This window comes from Procambarus clarkii, chromosome 69, assembly GCF_040958095.1.
Source record: "Procambarus clarkii isolate CNS0578487 chromosome 69, FALCON_Pclarkii_2.0, whole genome shotgun sequence".
In the NCBI taxonomy this organism is placed as follows: Eukaryota; Metazoa; Arthropoda; class Malacostraca; order Decapoda; family Cambaridae; genus Procambarus; species Procambarus clarkii.
Genome location: NC_091218.1, coordinates 17,685,410 through 17,703,487, shown reverse-complemented (window position 1 = coordinate 17,703,487; position 18,078 = coordinate 17,685,410). Strand labels below are relative to the sequence as shown.

Here is an 18,078-nt window from a genome sequence, read left to right as displayed (position 1 = left end):
TAGAGGATCGTGGAACTAGGATCTAGGAATAATGATTGTCGGACGACGAAACGTTCAATGAGCATAACAAAGCAAATGCCACCTCAGCCGGGAAAATTATAGGGTAGATCCTGAGAATCCTCAAATCAAGGGAGTCCACTACAATGCTTCTATTTCTCAAATCACATATGGACGATAGTGCAACTCACGCAGCCTGACTTGTCAACAGCTTCCCATTATATACAGATACAGATTATATATATATATAGAACACATACAGATTATATATATATATATATATATATATATATATATATATATATATATATATATATATATAGAGAGAGAGAGAGAGAGAGAGAGAGAGAGAGAGAGAGAGAGAGAGAGAGAGAGAGAGAGAGAGAGAGAGAGAGAGAGAGAGAGAGATAGAGAGATAGAGAGATAGAGAGATAGAGAGAGAGAGAGAGAGAGAGAGAGAGAGAGAGAGAGAGAGAGAGAGAGAGAGAGAGAGAGAGAGAGAGAGAGAGAGAGAGAGAGAGAGAGAGAGAGACAGAACGACTCAGAATAAGTCACTATCTCTGGACTTTAATACCTCCGCCTTTGCGGGGTTTCCAGTGATCTGAGGAAAGTGCCACTAATGCATTCAGTTGCACGCTGCTTCCCCCTCTCACAGTGGTGTATCCCGAGACGACAGAGGGCGGGGAACTGCTCAAGTAAGAGCCGGTAGAGTGAAGACTTCCTCCTAGATTTACCAGCAAGGGAGGGAGCTTTTATTACTCACTCTATCCTTGGAATTATCACATTACACTTTAGTCTAAATTAGTCTTACATCTAGGTATTAAAAAATTAATCTAAGACGAGAACATGGTCTTAGAAGCACGACAATGTCCCATACTGGCCTAAACATATGCATATGCGAATCCTTACATTAAAATGTTTTCATTCAGATAAGCCATTTGTTCAACCAATTCTTAAAACATTATGAGGTAGCCCATTCGTATCAATATAACCGTTTGCTTTACTGTTCCACCTGTCCACCAAAGTAACCAATAAAAATAAATCCTAGTCCAGTCGGATCTATGGTAACTTATGCAAGGAAAAATCATTAAAAACTGCTACAAAAACAACCCAATGAAACTACCGGCCACCGCTAGCCTAAAGCTACATAGTGGAACCCGATGAACAGTAGTTACATAACCTATAACGAATTCCCCTTTAAAACAATAGTCCTATCGCTAAGACTCTTCAAAAGCAAATTCGTGTACAGCAACTCTTAACAAACCTTAGCTTATTAATTGTAAACTATTATTAAAAATATATAACCAAATAGATCTGTTGGCCCTTACCTTTCGTGTCTGGGTTGGGGGGTCTGGTCAATCAGGCTGATAGTCGCAGCAGCTCGCAGTCTGACGTATGAGCCATAGTCCAGTTGATCAAGTGTCCTTTTGAATTATCAAGTTCTCTCTCTTGAACACTGAGAGGTTGGCCAGTTATGTCCCTTATGTTTATAGGGACCAAGAAAGGTTTCGTACACTACCTTAGGCCTAGGGAGAATTTACTGAATGCCTGAGATGCTTAATGAATGTAGCTTGCATTATGAGTAGGCCTACAGGCTTAGGTAATAAGTAAAGGTAGGTGGAAGGGAAAAATGAAGGCTAGCCTAGGTAAAGGTGACCCTCCCTAGCCTGGCCCCGGCATGGGCTAGGCTATACTTGCGTTAACTTAGTCTACTGGGCTGTTTGCTCGGAGCGGCCCGCAGGCCCAAATATCCACTACAATCCGGTTGGTCCGGCACCTCTTGCGAGAACTTATCTCGTTGCTTCTTGAAGAAGTCCGCCTTTGTTCTGGCAATATTTATAATGTTTGCTGGAAGAGTATTTAGCAGCCGTGGACGTCTGATGTTCATACTATGTTCCCTGATTGTGCTTGTGGCACCTCTACTTCTCACTAAGCCCAAAAGTACCTGTTGCACCCCGTAATTTATATTTGGGTTTTTCTGCACGTTCTACCTCAAGCCTTCGTCCAGCTCATATATGAGAAATTATTTGTGTGTAAAATTAGAATAAATGTTTACAGTATTTTGCTGTGTGGGAGAATTTAAAAGACTTTCATGCATTTAGTGAACGTTATCTGTCAACAATTTAATCAGCCTTGACAGGGTGTGTCAGGGGACAGGAAAATATCTTCCTGAGGAAGACAAGTGCTTTAAAAAGCCTCATCGTTGGTTTAGGTTAGGTTATTTAAAATTATTTAATTAATATCCAGCCTTAAATTACGCTTTATCTGTGCCAGACTCGCAGATTGTTTACCATCACAGCCTCCCAGAGCCGGTCCTTTGTACTCAGCAAGTATTTGGTTGAGTGTTAATCTGTCGAGCTTTAAAAAATCAAGATTACTCCTTGTTGACCAAACCACACACTAGAAATCGAGACGACGACGACGTTTCGGTTGGTTCCGGACAATTATCAAGTCGACCATCACACAATCGACTTGATAATGGTCTAGGACGGACCGAAACGTCGTCGTCCCTTCAATTTCTAGTGTGTGGTTTGGTCAACATTTTTCAACCATGTTATTGTGACTTATCATCTGCAAGATTACTCCTTATTTGACGGTCTCGCTGCAACCTATCCTCTCAGCTAATAGGTCCCGATTTTTACGTTATCGTAACCAAAGTTACAAATGCGAAGTATAAAGGTAACGGCGCCTAAATAGGTAGGCTTCGGATTCAATAGGTTAGGTTGGTTGCTTGGGTTTGTACGTTTGTAGTTACGTTAAAAGGTTAGATTTTGACGGAGAGGTAAATTAAGAAAACGGGCTGCTTCATCAGTTCTATGGTATGATCTGATGTGTCTTTGAGGTTATCTTAAGGTTATCTTGAGATGATTTCGGGGCTTAGCGTCCCCGCGGTCCGGTCCTCGACCAGGCCTCCTTTTTGTTACATACCCCCAGGAAGCAGCCTGTAGCAGCGGTCTAACTCCCAGGTACCTATTTACTGCTAGGTAACAGGGGCATCAGAGTGAAAGAAAGTCTTCCCATTTGTTTCAGCCTCCACCGGGATCGAACCCGGAACCTCAGGACTATGAATCCGAAGCGCTGTCCACTCAGCTATCAGACCCCGGTCCTGCTTGTTCCAGATATAGATGGTAGTATGGTTTTTGGCCAGCTGGAAGAGTTGGTTTACATTCTTATAACCAGATTATGCTGTTTTCATACTTGTGTATGTAAAGATATTAGATGTTAGATAGGTGGAGGAACCGGCCACGGGTCACGAGGAACAATACTGTATACGTCGGGAATGATTTCAGCAACCCTTCACTCTGGGTTGTGCTAGGGTAGATAGAAATGTTAAAATCCATCTTGTTTTACCTCTCATTCTATAATGTGGTTTTAATGAGCTATGATCACATTGGCAATAAGCTGCAACATTCTCTCAACTTCGTCAGAATCCTCCTTCACTTTCATACATAAGAAAATTTATAAAAAAATGCTTCTCTCATCTTGTGTAATCCACACGCTAAACACGCTCGTCACCTTGTAAACCATCGAGCCTCATCTGGATTATGTATATACAGTACTATAATAATTTATGTGCTGTGAGTCTACATACTGAGACTGTCCCAGAGATCATGATATGGGATGTTAGTGAAATCGATTATCGACTTATGGTGTCCGCGGCTTCCTGTTACCTCCCTTGGGAACACCGCTTATTCACTGATATTCGCTAAAGCCAAAAGCTTCAGTGCTCAAAAAAAAAGACATTTGATGAGTATTTTTACATTTCTTGGGCAATATAGAGAAAAGTTAGATGATAAAAGAGTGTCAGATATGTGTCAACGGCTACCCCAAAAAATCCTGTAGAGCTAACCTAACGGTTGATATATGGACCAGCCGTTGGGTCATCTGACCAAGAGATGCATCTGCTCAATTCCTGGTAAGTCGATCTTATACATTTAAGATCCCATCGCCATACAACTATCGTATTACCTAACAGTAATTATTACCATGATTTATGCAAGAATAGTAATAATAATAATAAGGTTAATAATACGTTTAAACCAATACACAAACACTATTAACCGGCACCGTAGCCTAAATTGTTCTAATTTTCTCACGGCCGGCAGTTTCCTATTGTATTGGAAATGAAAAAAATCCATGAAACCCCCTCCCCCCCCTCTCCCCATCCGCAACTTCACAAACCCGCCAAACAACAGAAGGGGAAGATAGGGAGAGTAACGACCTTCTCTCTATAGGTCTACCGAAGAAGTGAGAAGTAATTCCACCGGATTAGCCTAAACTGGCGTGCTAGCTAACTAGCAAACCTGCCTGGCGGAAAAATGGTGTACAGCATCATCACTAGTCTCTTGTGATTTGATTTAGGATCAATAACTGTGTCCCAACTCCTATATTACCAAAGATTCTGTATATTCTAACTTGAATTTGATCATACAAGCGCAGTCATAACGATTTTCACGTGACCATTCAGCTGAAGCTTTTGTTACCATGACCGTAGCAGTCAGGGACTGGCTAATCCCCCAGACCCGCGACAGTACCGTCTACGGACGAAAGGACGGATTTACATGGACATTTTCCCCACCCACCCCACCAAACATTCCCCCCAACCCCACCAAACTTTTTCAGTCAGCGAGGATAAACCCTGCATTATTAACTGAGCAGTCTAGTCGGGTTGCACACTTCCAACGAGCTGCTCCGCTCCATTGCCAATGCCAAATGAGTTAAGTTAGAGCGTGCGAGTAAGTGACTGGGTTCGCCAAGGATCTAGGTGTGGCTTAAGGGGACCACTATTACCATGCTTGCTTCTGCATGACTCACTCACTTCAGGTCCTCCTCCTTGCTCCTCCTTCAAAGGCATCAAGTTCAGTGTTGCCTCTAAGGTCAAACAGGAAACATATGTTTGTTTCTGTTCAAGATTTCATCATGAACATCGTGCAGATACTTGGGTTGTAAATGTATCATAAACTATTTTAACAACAACTGGTAATTCAACTCATTATAATCATACATCAACTCATAACATCACTAACCCCAACAAAATAACATATAGACAAATCTCTAAAATGCAAAGGAATCTTGACCACACTTCGTTTTGTCGGGGACAGGAAGCCTTATGTATACGTATATACTATCGAGGTTCTCCCTAAGGTGGAACCACTGACCCTCTCCAGAATGAGAGGGTCACCACAGAATGAGAAAACACCACAGCATCTGCCTAATTCCCTGGTATCTATTTACTGCTAGGTGAACAGAGGCATCAGGTGAAAAGAAATGTGCCCAGCTATTTCTTTCCCGCTCAGGAATCAAACCCGGGATGCACGAAGCCACGAGAGCCGTATGACAGAGCTGCATAAGACCCGACAAACCGTAGAATTCAGAGACAGTGACGCCGAGCCTATCAAACAGTATAACCAAGGAAGCAAGTAACTGCGATATACCCACAAGTATGCTGGTGGGTGTTATTGCGAACACTCCACCAGAAAATCAACTCAACCAGATCTACTTATGCTTGCCTCCTCACTACATCATCTCAAGTGGGAACTTACGACCTCTTGTACGCCGAGAAGTATAAAGTGTCTTCAAAACTTAAATTAGATAACTACGCCGTAAATTGGATCAAATTCTGCTATGAATCAGCTCGGAGAGAAAGCACACAAAAAACTAAGCAAAAATTGTTCAACTAAATGCTTATTATATTTAAGAAAAACTGTTGATAGTTGAGTATATTATCAATCCACGAAGAAAACAAAAACTGGGTTCACTAGAGCAAATATTTAAAAAATGCAATAGCTAAGTAATTAAATTACAGCCAACATTCTTTATTATAAGCCAAGGAGGTAAATTTATGTGACATAAGGAACTATTAAACACTTGGCTTACAAACACTAACTATAATGAGCGGTGAGGACACATAAACACAAAAGAAACTTTAAAAACGGGATATCTATAAACTAAAAACTGTAACTATTATTGCTACACAGAATGGTCGGAGTCTAGCCGACGCCTCGCTCCTCACCCCAGACACGCTAACTGTCCTCCCCCCACCACACCCCTCTCCTGGCCATCCCCACCACACCCCTCTCCTGGCCATCCCCACCACACCCCTCTCCTGGCCATCCCCACCACACCCCTCTCCTGGCCATCCCCACCACACCCCTCTCCTGGCCATCCCCACCACACCCCTCTCCTGGCCATCCACACCACACCCCTCTCCTGGCCATCCCCACCACACCATTCCTGGATCCTCACCACACCATTCCTGGCCATCCCCACCACACCATTCCTGGCCATCCCCACCACACCACTCCTTGTTATCCCCACCACACCATTCCTGGCAATCCCCACCACACCACTCCTTGCTATCCCCACCACACCACTCCTGGCCATCCCCACCACACCACTCCTGGCCATCCCCACCACACCATTCCTGGCCATCCCCACCACACCACTCCTTGCTATCCCCACCACACCACTCCTGGCCATCCCCACCACACCATTCGTGGCCATCCCCACCACACCACTCCTTGCTATCCCCACCACACCATTCCTGGCCATCCCCACCACACCACTCCTGGCCATCCCCACAACACCACTCCTGGCCATCCCCACCACACCATTCCTGGATCCTCACCACACCATTCCTGGCCATCCCCACCACACCATTCCTGGCCATCCCCACCACACCACTCCTTGCTATCCCCACCACACCACTCCTGGCCATCCCCACCACACCATTCGTGGCCATCCCCACCACACCACTCCTTGCTATCCCCACCACACCACTCCTGGCCATCCCCACCACACCACTCCTTGCTATCCCCACCACACCATTCCTGGCCATCCCCACCACACCACTCCTTGCTATCCCCACCACACCATTCCTGGCCATCCCCACCACACCACTCCTGGCCATCCCCACCACACCACTCCTGGTCATCCACACCACACCACTCCTGGCCATCCCCACCACACCACTCCTGGCCATCCCCACCACACCACTCCTGGCCATCCCCACCACACCACTCCTGGCCATCCCCACCACACCATTCCTGGCCATCCCCACCACACCTCCCCCTCTCCTGACCACCCCCACCACACCTCTCCAGACGAATGTATAGAAAAATAATGACTTCTTAGCTGATTTGAGTCTTGCGTATATATGATGCCTCAGAAATATAACTTCGCCTTCTATCCGAAGATGATCCTTTATTTAATGACAACATTTTCTCCAATGGGGAAAAAATAAATAAAAAAAGACACTACAAAACATTTTTACCTGGCAACTTCGCCAAACACGATTCTCCCATAAATTGACTTCACCTGCGAAAATAAACACCAATATTCTGCCGAATAAAACTGACAAACAACACAAACATGAATAGGAATGACTGTCAAAAATACCGGCATAAGAACAAATTAAATAAAACGTCAGAGTGAAAAAAAAAACCGAAAACATTTTTCAATTCTCTAAAGTTTTAAAACACTTCTTCCTGGTGTCAGTATTCTTTCTCGCTTGTCCTCTCTAAAAGGCTGAATTAGTCAATGACTTAACTTTAAACTAAATTTTAAGACTTACAGATCAACACACAATGTTCATTCGTTGCTCTAGTGGAGGAAGGTTTATATATATATATATATATATATATATATATATATATATATATATATATATATATATATATATATATATATATATATATATATATATATATATATATATATATATATATATATATATATATATATATATATATATATATATATATATATATATATATATCACAGACACACGCATGTTAGGGGGAGTGTTATGAGGCTTGGGGCAGGTACTTACAGCATGGAGCAGCAGCAGTACAATCGCTGGGAGGTGGTGGCTGCGAGTATAATCCACGATATAGTTCACTAAATATTTCTATAACGTATCGTCCTAACAATCCGAGATACGCTTCATTAACACTTAAAACACCATAGTTACAAAAAAATAACACTAAGTATTTTCAGTTTATGGTCTTCAACAGCACCTGGTTTATATTGCGGACCAATCAGCACTCAGTTAGGGCGCAGTGAACTTCACAAAATTTTACGCCAAGTGTGAACTTTGCGTAGTATGTGACTACACGTGGTGGAGGGCTAGTGTTGAGGTGCCGGCGGGACGGGCGCCACACTCCCCTCTCCACAGTCAGATGAACACTGCCGTTCCACGCGTTGTCATACACTCAACCCGTCGCAGATGTTCAGGTCAAGCATTGAATTCTCCTAATATTTTACTAACTAAAGGTAATTTGGTAAATTAAGATTGATATTAGTATCTGTTTGAGTGCAATTTACATAAACACAGATGTATTGATCAACTTTAATATTCTTATTTGTGATACTTTTCACAGGGAGATATGCGTGCTCGTACGCCCGGCTGCGCGGCAGCCACTGTGAGATGTACTCTGAAGTTCTCAGCAAAAGTTAGTCGAGTCGGAGCTGCCGTTGGTGGAGAATGCCGCGCTGTCCCTCTAATCATACAGCTCTATACATTTCTCTACCTATATACTCGTAAACCCAAATGACTATTGATTTAAACTAGAGTTTATGTCTTCTCGGATAACCAAAGAAATGGGGGAATGCTATTTTTTTCCAAGCTCTGTAGTTAGAAAGGTATGTCACAAAGGCATAAGTACTCCAGCTGTGGACATGCAAGCCAAGAATAATGGTCTTTTCTCTTAAATATTCTCCACTTAGGTGGAAATCATGAACTTCACCCCTGAGAAACTCCTAAAAGTTCTGAATGCACGTTCACATAACGAAATTATATCCCACTTTATAAATGTCTATATCATTATATATATAATGGCCAATATCACAGAAGGGAGCAATTATAACCTAGTATTTCAGAAAAAGTTAAGCTAAAATAAATTTGCTGACATTCTATTGTTTGTTTTATTTTGTAAAAAATACTTGTTGGAGTGTGTGTGTGTGGGGGGGGGGAGGGAGGAGGTAGGCAAAGGGAGAACAGTGTGGGCACTGACTTGTTGGGAACAGAGGATGTGGGGGGTGGGGAGTCCAGGCTATGTGTTGCCAGTGTTGGCACGGGCTTCTGGGGTTGGCCCTCACACAATACGTCACATTTTTCACGTATTCGACCAGTATTTAAAAAAATGCGTCACATTAATAACAAAAAATTAAGAAATGCTGACGTTTTCTACACGAATGGGCCTCGAATCGGCTTGAATTCATACGTTTTTGGTTAGTGAAAACAGTTGCATTAGTAACTAGCTAATCAAGATTGTAACTTGCTTAGCTAAATGAATTATTGGGTTCAGTCCCTGAGCCCCATTATGTGCTTCTGTAATCCTTTCCACTACCGCCCACAAGATGGGTATGGGGTTTATAATAAATGAATTAAACTAACTTTTTTACAAAGTTGCAGTTAAGAGAAAGGAATACATAAGTGTGTTTATGTATGGAAATAATAAACCATGACAGTTCATCATACAACAGTTCATCGTAAACAGTTCATCATATGACCCTCCACGACGGTAATCACTGCATCATACGACCCTCCACGACGGTAAACACTGCATCATACGACCCTCCACGACGGTAAACACTGCATCATACTACCCTCCACGACGGTAAACAGTTCATCATACGACCCTCCACGACGGTAAACACTGCATCATACTACCCTCCACGACGGTAAACAGTTCATCATACGACCCTCCACGACGGTAAACACTGCATCATACGACCCTCCACGACGGTAAACACTGCATCATACGACCCTCCACGACGGTAAACACTGCATCATACGAGCCTCCACGACGGTAAACACTGCATCATACGACCCTCCACGACGGTAAACACTGCATCATACGACCCTCCACGACGGTAAACACTGCATCATACGACCCTCCACGACGGTAAACACTGCATCATACGACCCTCCACGACAGTAAACAGTTCATCATACGACCCACCACGACGGTAAACACTGCATCATACGACCCACCACGACGGTAAACACTATATTTCCTATTTCTAAAAAGTTTGCCTTCACCTGCACCTCTCCATCTTCTTTACTGAAAAAACGGAATACCTCACGTCTTTAAAAGGGACACTAAAGCACCTGTCACACCTGCAAACATAAGCGATAGGCTGGATAAGAAGAACTTGTCAAACAGGCAAATGATAACACTCAATAAAGCACTTGTACTCTTTTGATTGGAATAATGCTACACATTCACTCTCATATTTAAGTCTCGCGACAGTACTGACCTGGTTTAGGATTCATTAAGCGTGAGCACTTACGAAACCTGTGCATCTTTCCTCGGTAATCGTGGCTTAATCTCCCATTAGTTTATGAGTTTGGAAACGCTATGAGGTCGTTCTCGACCCAAGATTATTTGTATAAACAACCTCGTAGCTCATCTTTTTGGTAATAAAAGCAAACTAGGTCGCCATGATTGATGAAAGATGTACAGGTTTCGCAAGTGGACACGTAAATGCTTTATGAATCCCTGCCCCGGAGAATATGCATAGAATATTTACTTGCTAAATCTATTCACTCAAATACCTAAATTATTAGGAGAGCTTCAGATCCATCAGACTATTGGTTCGGAACATCGGAGAGAGATGATAACCTTCATATGGATGGCTGCTATTAAATCTACATTCATACTCTGAACACAGACCATTCATGCAAGGAACATCAGAGACCATTCATACACTGGTTATCTTGCTCCTAGGACATGCCTTTCACGGTAACCTTCTACACTCAACTGATCCTTCCCTCTTTCTGTTCCTTTCGCCCGTTTCTATTCCACGGGACAGATTTAATAGCACTATGCATGGAGCTATTACATACATAGCTCTGACCACACATATATTATGAAGGCAATTATGTATATAAATACATAAAACCTGTCTACGCCCTGACCTTTTCACTTGACCTCTTATCATCCTTCGCTGGTGAACTGGCTTAATAGGATACGCTGATATATTTATCGCTAATAATGCGGTTATTCGCGGTTGGGTACGGTTGGCAGCTCGCGCACCGCGCCAGCAACTTCAGGGGTCGTGGTCTTCCGTGTTGTTGCTTCAGCATATAGCTGCCTCCAGCAGCGTCGAGCTTGTGTACTTCGCTATTGGTGCCACTGCTGCCACCACAACCACTACCATCAACCAAAACCACCACCACTCACCAGCTGAGTAGTCAGCGCTTCGGATTCGTAGTCCTGAGGTTCGATCCCTGGTGGGGGCTGAAACAAATAGGCAGACTTTCTTTCACCCCTGATGCACATGTTCACTTAGCAGTAAATAGGTATCTGGGAGTTAGACAGTTGCTACGGGCTGCTTGCTGGGGGTGTGTAACAAAAAGGGGGCCTGGTCGAGGACCGGGCCGTGGGGACGGTAAGCCCCGAAGACATCTCAAGATAACCATCACCGTAAACCACCACCACCAAGAACGGAAATAATCACGGAAAAATAGCTGTTTACATGTAATAACTAAACTACTCAATTGTGAATGCAATTGAGACAATATTGCTGCGTCGTAATATTTGCATCTATAATGCACTTTAACAAACACTTTTTCATTAAGACTTTAAGGCACCGTTCCTGAAGACAAATGAACAACAATAATTCTTAAAAAGTTGCAAATGATTAATTTAGCTAATGTACCAATTGGTTTCCTTTTAGCATAGTTAATGTATTTTCATTAATAGTTAGTTGTTAGGTTTAGCCGCGGGGACGCTAAGCCCCGAAACCATCACAAGGTAACAAGGCGAGGTCCTCACTAAATCAGCCTTTTTGAATATATATATATATATATATATATATATATATATATATATATATATATATATATATATATATATATATATATATATATATATATATATGTCGTACCTAGTAGCCAGAACTCACTTCTCAGCCTACTATTCAAGGCCCGATTTGCCTAATAAGCCAAGTTTTCCTGAATTAATATATTTACTATAATTTTTTTCTTATGAAATGATAAAGCAACCCTTTTCTCTATGTATGAGGTCAATTTTTTTTTATTGGATTTAAAATTAACGTAGATATATGACCGAACCTAACCAACCCTACCTAACCTAACCTAACCTATATTTATAGGTAAGGTTAGGTTAGGTAGCCAAAAAAGCTAGGTTAGGTTAGGTTAGGTAGGTTAGGTAGACGAAAAAACATTAATTCATGAAAACTTGGCTTATTAGGCAAATCGGGCCTTGAATAGTAGGCTGAGAAGTGCGTTCTGGCTATTAGGTACGACATATATATATATATATATATATATATATATATATATATATATATATATATATATATATATATATATATATATATATATACACACATTTTTCATCACGTGTTAATTTTCGTCATTTACACACACACACACAATTCAAGGGGACACAGGTGGAAACTGAGTGCTCAAGTGAGCCACAGAGATATTAGAAAGAACTTTTTTAGTGTCAGAGTGGTTGACAAATGGAATGCATTAGGCAGTGATGTGGTGGAGTCTGACTCCATACACAGTTTCAAGTGAAGATATGATAGAGCCCAATAGGCTCAGGAACCTGTACACCTGTTGTTTGACGGTTGACAGGCGGGACCAGAGCCAGAGCTCAACCCTCGCAAGCACAAATAGGTGAGTACACACACACTGAATATATATTTCACCTCTCTACACCTCTACCTGGGATGTAGAGGTAAGGGATCCTAAAGTGTAGGGAGGTGAGGGATCCTGGGGTGTAGAGGTGATGGATCCTGGGGTGTAGAGGTGTGAGGGATCCTGGGGTGTAGAGGTGATGGATCCTGGGGTGTAGAGGTATGAGGGATCCTGGAGAGTAGGGAAAGGATTGAGAGAGGGAAGGGTAAGGGTGTGAGAGATGAGGCACGCGCTAATATTGTGCGGGGTGAGAGGTGTGTCAAGAGGATTATAGCCAAGTTGTGACGACTGCTGCTACCTGATAATCCTTGTCCCTCCCTCACCCTCTTCCCCCCACTTCACCCCGTCCCTCGGCTACTTACCCCAGGGACTACTTTGTCTCTCACCCCGAGGGTTACTTTTTCTTTCAACTCAACTTTTTCCCTCCACCACGTGCTCTTGTCACTTGGGCTGCATCCTTCCACCTTGTGCAAGACTAATGCAAGTTCCATTCAAGGTCTGACCCATAACTACTCATTCCATCCCCTTCCCCTCTTTAATAATCCCTTCCGGTTCCTTCCCTCCTGCTTTCTTCCCTTTCCTTACCCACATCCTTTATGCAGGCGAGTTGAGAATGGTCCAGGACGGACCGAAACGTCGTCGTCCCTTCACCTTCTAGTGTGTGGTCTGGTCAACACATCCTTTAGTTCATTCTTATCATTGATATGCCTTAACACACTTAGGTACACCCACAGACACACAGCTACACTAGGCTATGTGTAGGGCTACACAGAACTAGACCATACCATCGACACTTTTCTTCCTGTCCTCTAGTCTCGTCGTATTTTAGCCTCCAGCCTAACCTGACAATGTCCGGGAACAAATACCTTAACCCTCTCCTGACAACATCTGCGTCGATGAGCGAAAGCGCTAAGCCAGTAAGACTATATACCATTTGGAAGGGATACGAGAACAATGATCTAGGATAGGACGGAGGGAATGAATGATGCCCAACCTCTTTGATAGATGGGAATCGAACGCCGACCTGCAAGAAGCGAGCTCCGTCGCTGTACCGACCAGTCTAAGTGTTAGGGTATGTCAGGGTCGGGATGTAGACGTTTCCAGTCTCCTCTCACCTTGACGGGAGGAGACGCAGGAAATTATCGAGGATATTGAATACAAAAAGCTGTTTGGGGTTAACAACTGGAACCTGTCCCGCAGTCACAGCCCCGCTCCTGTGCCAGGTAAGTTCACTATGGGCTCACCACAGCCCGTGCTGCTTGGAACTTTTGTTCCGAGTAGCTGAATCTAAAACAACAACAACATGGAACCTGTCCTCATTCGGAGTACATTTAGAGTGAGCGTAAGAGCCTCAGCAACCCACTTGACCTATCGAAGCCGATCCGTTAGGAAGATTGTGTGAAAAAAGAAATGTCGGTTTGGGCAGATTTTCTTGAATAGTGTATTGAGAGGCATATGAGCTCCTGTAGTGAAGTTCCAGCTTTTAGTGACTTGGGTGAAGTCTGCAGGATAATGACCGAGGAATCACAGGGGTATAAGACCTGCGCGCCACTGCCTCCCACCCATACACAACGCAGATAATTCTGGTGAAATCAGAAACTGCCCATGTTAACTAATTGAATAAATTACTGATGGTTTAGTGTATTATCACGAATATAATTGACGACTTTGACACCCGTGTTCATCAAACTCTTCGCGAGGCTTTCAGAGCAATTTTAGCAAAAACAAAAAATCTTGGTGCAAATATTTTGGTGCAAAATACAGTGAAAGAATACCAAGCTTTGCCACTAATATCATTCTCTGCACAATCTGCCGTGATAGAATCTAACTTCTTCAATTCCCAACTTTTCCCAGACACCTTTCAAGACGCACAGGACGTCGATGCCACGAATGCCATCTTTCAGCCCACAAAATGCCAGCATTTCTTTATAAATCTCAAACTATCTTGACAGGAAAGGGTCAGAAAACGAAGCTGTGCAGGCTGAGGTGTCACGTGACTTATCCACAAACACCGGGAAAGACTCTTTCTTCGTGATAGCTTGCAGTTGAGCTTCACAACGTTGTGACAAATATTGCAGCCATCTGGCGACTCAGCTGCAGAGTTTGAACTTTCTGCAAGATGCTGCCTTTTGTTTCCAGTTCAGAATTCTTGAGCAAAGTTTTCAGAACTGTGCAGATAATTTTTTTCACAGTTTTCAAAGCTTATTATTTTTTCTCTCTCTTGCCAGAAACCACTGAACCTATCAGGGCACAATCTTACACTTGCCTTATTTTATACTGCGACATCCACATTTGTGACGCGAAAGAAGTATTTTTCAACTCCTTCACCTCTGACATGATGGATAAATGAAAACAATTACTAATATTAGATTGTAATTGTTTTTATGATAATCTTTTTCCCATTAAAAAAGTTGGATCTAGCGTATCACTTGGATAGGAGACAAAAGTCCTTTGTGAAAGGGTAGATGGAGTGTAGAGGGCTAACGAGTGGGGCACCCCAAGGGTAGATTACATAAGCACAGTAACAGAAAAAACAAGTTCATTCATATCAATGAGCAGAATCAAAACAGAACTGTTTGGGTTAATAAAAGAGGATCTAGATACGCTCAAGAACTAATTTGAAAGGTGACTACTAGACTCAAACCATGACAAAAGCAAGGTTATGAAGACATGATATGAACAGAAGTGAAAAAGTTCTAGGAACTGTACGGGATGAAGGAAAATTATCTTCCTCAGTCGATCTTTCCAAACGCTATATACAGCTTACAAGAGATCCACCCTAGAATATGCAGTCCCGCTATGGAACCCATTCCTGACTTGAGTGAATTCGAGCTACGAGGAAAGGCGCTGAGGGAAATGAAACTAACAAAGAAACAGTGGTACACTGACAATTACGTTCAGATTCTATAGGGGCAAATGAGACCAAAATCAATGTTTTAAAAAGAGAAACAGTCGAACTATGATGTACAACTGGAACCTGAAGATACAAATGTGCCATAGATCCTAAAGGTACGAATGTGCCATAGATACAGCTGGAAGAAATACACCAGAAGAATGACCAACAGATGGAGCATCCTGTGAGACACTGTTGAAGCTATCTTAATGCACTGTTAAAAAGATAAATATAACTTGAAATACAAAGAATGATTCACTGCACTAAACGACCAATTACCTAAAAGGTGTGGATTAGGAGCTAACGCCCGACCCTGCAAGCACATCAAGATAAGTGCAAACACAAACGAGGCGAGACACACACACACACAAACACCCACAGCAAACACCATCGTGGCACGACAAACAGACGGGCGACCTGCTGCACCCCGCCGTCGAGGAAACACCACACACTGTAAAAGGTAAATTAAATCCACATATTTGCCCTCGTCCAAGCGTTGATCTTTATTTCCCAGGACAATGTGGCGTTGTGCGTCTGGCTCTTCATACCGGATTTATTACAGGTTCGGGGGAGGGAGGAGAGGGAGCATAGGGAAGAGAGTGTAGAAGGAAAAAACATAAGGGTAGAGGGAGGAGAGAGAGAGAAATAGAGAAAGGGTAAAGAGCTTCGACAGATGACTGTTTACAGTTGCACTGATAGTCTTGTAATTTTTCACCGTCAATGCCTGCGTTACCAACAATATTACAAGTGATGCCCTAAGCCTTAAGAATGATATTAAACGAGACAGGCGCCTGTTATTCTGTTTATCATCTGTGACTCCCACCAGCACCGGCTGCACATCCCATCGTGCTGCAATTTATGTCATAGGAAAAACTATTTAGAGACAGGGATTACAAGGTAAGAAATGGGTCGCATCTCGCTTAACACGCCTCTCACACACGCACACAGGTCCTCGCGGCCGAGCGTACAGCGCTCGGGAATCGTAGTCCAAAGGGCCCCAGGGTTCTATTCCCAACCGAGGCAGAAATAAATAGGCAGAGTTTCTTTCACTTGAGGTCTTCGTTCCCCTTGCAGTAAATAGTTGCATGGGAATTAGACAGTGGGCCTTACATAGATTGTGTTCTTTATTTTTGTCTATACTTTAGAGGCTTAGACAAAGGTGTTCCTTATTTATCAACCATAATACTCTCATCTGTGTGCGTTTATCTTCTCGTTTACATTGCTTCTTTTGTGCCTCTGATATGTATGCTGGTTTCCATACACCTATTATCGTGTGTACGATAATAGTACGGTACGATCATGTCTTTGCACCTTTATACATTGTGTGTACGTCTTATGTTCGTAAATCTATCTCCTTGTGTGCGTCTTTTAACTGTGCACCTATCTCCGTGTGTACATTCATCTTCCAGGTCTACATGTCGTGTGCATATTACCATTGTGTATGTTCTCGTGTTTTGGTAAACACAGTTGCACACCCCCTCCCTTGTACCCCCTACCCCCATGGAACTTTCAACCCCCCCTATCACCCCCACTTCCTAACCCTTAATTCCAATTCTCAACCCATACCTTCACCATCCTACCCTCCCCCTACCCCGTACACATCACAATGGAACTAAAGCATCATCTTCCACCTGCGGCTCACGTCACTTGCAAATCCACGAGACTTAAAAACCCTAATTACCATAAAGGTCATTTCAGCATGTTACCATTGTTTAATTGCACGCTTCATCCACTGCTGCTTCTGGCCCCACTGCTCTCAAGTAAGTCGTAATTAACACCACTGTTTTTTGGTCCCCATCCAAGCCAGACAGCAGCTATGTATTCGCCTTTGTTGTGAACCTCCGAGAGGCAGCAGTCATGACTTGTTTTATCTCACCTGGCTAGTACAGGAAGAGGGCGAGGGGATAGGTAGGGGAGATTACTAGTATATCTAAGCCATTGTTCACCTGCATCTAGTACAATACAATTAGGATCTGGTCAATAGTACTATCAATACTTCAAATTCAAATTCAAATCTACTTGTAGCATTGTAAATGTGTGGGCCACGTCTGTGGTAGAAAAAAAATACTTCAAATACCACCACAGCCACCATAGCTTACTAGGCCCTATCCAGGTCAGTGGATAGTCATATAAACACTAACTAGTGCCAGTGGCATTATGAGAGAGACCTTACATGTTAACACTTTCGCCCGGGCATGACGCAGCATTGCGTCATCCGTTTACTGTCGGTAATACCGGGGATGACGCAGCATTGCGTCATCCAATTTAAATAATCGCCAAAAATCAGGTTTTTATCCGATTTTTTGGGGACTGGTTTTAAAATGTGCGCCGATGTCTTCCCATTTTCTTTGTTGAGCCTCGTGGCCCTCAGGTGGCTTGGCACACGCCGTGGGCCCATTGTTTTCGCTCCACTGTTGTGACCAATGTCGCCTCCGCTTGCATCTCAAACGTGTGAACATTTCGGCTATTTTCCGTGGCTATATTTCTTACTGCGGCTTTAGAAACTATCTAC

The 18,078-nt window shown here is 43.1% G+C and overlaps 1 protein-coding gene across 2 annotated transcripts in view; it reads right to left on the bottom strand.

The window, feature by feature from the left end:
- The window catches only part of unc-5, a 321,941-nt gene extending 313,764 nt beyond the window's left edge, over window positions 1–8,177 (bottom strand). For both annotated transcript variants that reach the window (XM_069311103.1, XM_069311104.1), the window contains exon 1: window positions 7,829–8,177. The gene's annotated coding sequence lies outside the window, so the exon portion shown is untranslated. The remainder of the gene's footprint in view (window positions 1–7,828) is intronic.
- Window positions 8,178–18,078: the final 9,901 nt, after the last annotated feature.